At 39.2% G+C, this 2,372-nt stretch overlaps 1 long non-coding RNA gene across 1 annotated transcript; it reads left to right on the top strand.

The window, feature by feature from the left end:
- The first annotated feature begins 408 nt into the window (after nucleotides 1-408).
- LOC111325093 (uncharacterized) lies at nucleotides 409-1,961 on the top strand. Its single transcript, XR_002694301.2, has 3 exons — nucleotides 409-724; nucleotides 1,011-1,348; nucleotides 1,552-1,961. It is a non-coding gene; the product is annotated as an uncharacterized LOC111325093 (long non-coding RNA).
- The last annotated feature ends 411 nt before the right edge of the window (nucleotides 1,962-2,372 follow it).

Below are 2,372 nucleotides of genomic sequence, written 5' to 3'. Positions count from 1 at the left end.
CTTTTGTTCAAGACCTAAACCTAATTCTGGGCAGGAAAAATTTGGTTTAAAGAACATCAATATTCGTCTCTCGGGCAGCTTGGAGGGTTTTTTGTGCCAGGGGAAAATGGATCCAAATAAATGTATACCACGCAGATCCTTCCCCCAATTTACGTGGTGCGAGTTCTAAACAACAATATGGCGGCCGATATCCTATTCAAACGAACAACGCTTGTTTCCAAAAGCCGGATGTGGCTGTTTGCGCCATAACAAGGGAAATATTTCTTCCAAAAAAGGCTTCGAGGAAACTTAAAGTTTCGCCAAAAAATAATTCAGGCAAAAATAAATTAGGATAGCGAAGTCGTAACGAATGCTTCATTTCGATCGAACTGACTCGTTTCCGTCTTAACAAAGTGCATACGCGACCGACGATCAGAAAAAGAATCTGGTGAGTAGAAATTTACAACACTGCGCTACACATGGATTCAAGTATTTCCGACTGTTTGGTTGTTTAAAGGCTGATAGTTTCGAAAGAAACTGTTTGGGGCTGTGTCGGTGGGAGTAACGAAATAATTTGGATATATCAACAAAGTTGAAATGGTAAATTGGCCACCGTAACGATTACAAAAGCTGAGTTTCGAGCGTTCGCCCTTCGTCGATTAGTTATTTGAATTCGTCGCACTTTAGCACAAAATTCAACCTCGCCATTTATTTGCACCTACCAGCTGCAGAGAACAGTCAAAAGGTAAATGCAGATGAGTTGATCATGATCAGGAAACAAGAATTACTGAAATAGGAGACAAGATAACTTTCCTTGAGTGGTTCTTTGAGGTTAACAACAATCCGTTAGTTGGCAAAGGCCTGTTAGGCCGTTAAAAATTTTCATACAAATCAAATCAAAATTTGGACCAAAAGGATGTTACGGAGTTATTACGGTGATAATTCTGACATGTCGCCAATAGTTGAATAGAACAGTACAATAATATTCTTCGAGAGCCATGAACGCAATATTGCGCTTTGTTTCGATTTAGCATGCGCCTTAATGACACTCTGGAAGACGTCAAAGCCCTCAGAAACATTACCTTCGCTCCTCGGCTGCAAATTTGATCCTTCACTAACTAAGACACCTTCTTCTTCGCCTACTCCTTCACCGACGCGACACCGACGCCACAAAGACACTAAGGTAATTTTCATGGGTGGTTAGATTTACCCGAACAACACAAGAGTCAAATACTGCGCATGCGCAAGATTCTGTAAACAGATGAAGAAGGAATGCCAGTAGCTGTTTCTCCGATCTGTTCTGCCTTGTAGTAATCTATTTATCCGATCTGTTCTGCCTTTAAGCAGTCTGTGATGTGAAACCAAAGTGGTGAGTGGCAAATTTCGACCTTTTTTTTTAGTTAGTAGTGCCAGCCATTTCGTTCTAAAGTTGTAGTAGTCAGGGAAGTTACTAGTTTCTTTGGTGACAGATCATTTAACATTGAAAATGTAGATCTGTCATCTGGCGGTTCCAAATGATGAATAGTATAAGAAATCGAAATATAGGGGACTCATAATTCTCAATCTTTCTAGATCTGAATACGACACCATACTGGAAAAAGACTAATGCCTCCTCTAAGATGTGTAGTAGGCAGACGTACGCTATGTCTTAATCGTCCGTTTCTACAACAGACTGGCTTTATGTGTCCAACACATGAAGTTTTGGGTGTCTGTCCTGTTACGCACATTGCTTGTTGCTATCCACCTTTAAATGACCAGTGTGTTTCAGTCCTCATCAACAACATTGAAGACATTTGTGTTTGTATGGAGTTAAGAGACACTGGATCACCTGCTGTTGTTTACATTGCTCACTTTCCAAATCACACTGAAAAAGATTAATGGTTTTAGTGATTTTCTGGATAAAACAGTTGATACTGTTGGTGTGCAATTTCTAGACATTCTTTGGTTGATTGCTTCCTCATAATAAATGATAATTATTCTGACTGGCACTTTCATGCAATAACCACTCACATCTTTTCAGAAGTTTCAAAGTAATCTCACAATATGAATATCGCATGCTTATCCATAACAATTGTCACAAGAATGAATAGCATGCAGCGTTAAGGATGCAAAATGCAGGGTAATGTACATGTATTGCATCACAAAGTATACATTGATATGCACATGTTGAATGATGAGGTTAAAATCTTGGTGGACAAAGCAGTATGTGTAGTCCATGCATAAGTCAACTGAATATTTTCCAGCTTACTTAGCTGTATTCTAGATCTTTTGGTATTTATATAGGATATCTCTGTGGTATATCTCTCTTTATGGACCTACTCCTTTCCTTGACTTCCAGTTGTTTGATTTAGTTTGGGTGTCGTCTTCTAGGTACAGTTGAAACCCGCTGTTTT

This window comes from Stylophora pistillata, unplaced genomic scaffold (genome assembly GCF_964205215.1).
Source record: "Stylophora pistillata unplaced genomic scaffold, jaStyPist1.2 SCAFFOLD_3700, whole genome shotgun sequence".
In the NCBI taxonomy this organism is placed as follows: domain Eukaryota; kingdom Metazoa; phylum Cnidaria; class Anthozoa; order Scleractinia; family Pocilloporidae; genus Stylophora; species Stylophora pistillata.
This window is presented reverse-complemented; position numbering and strand designations above follow the sequence as displayed.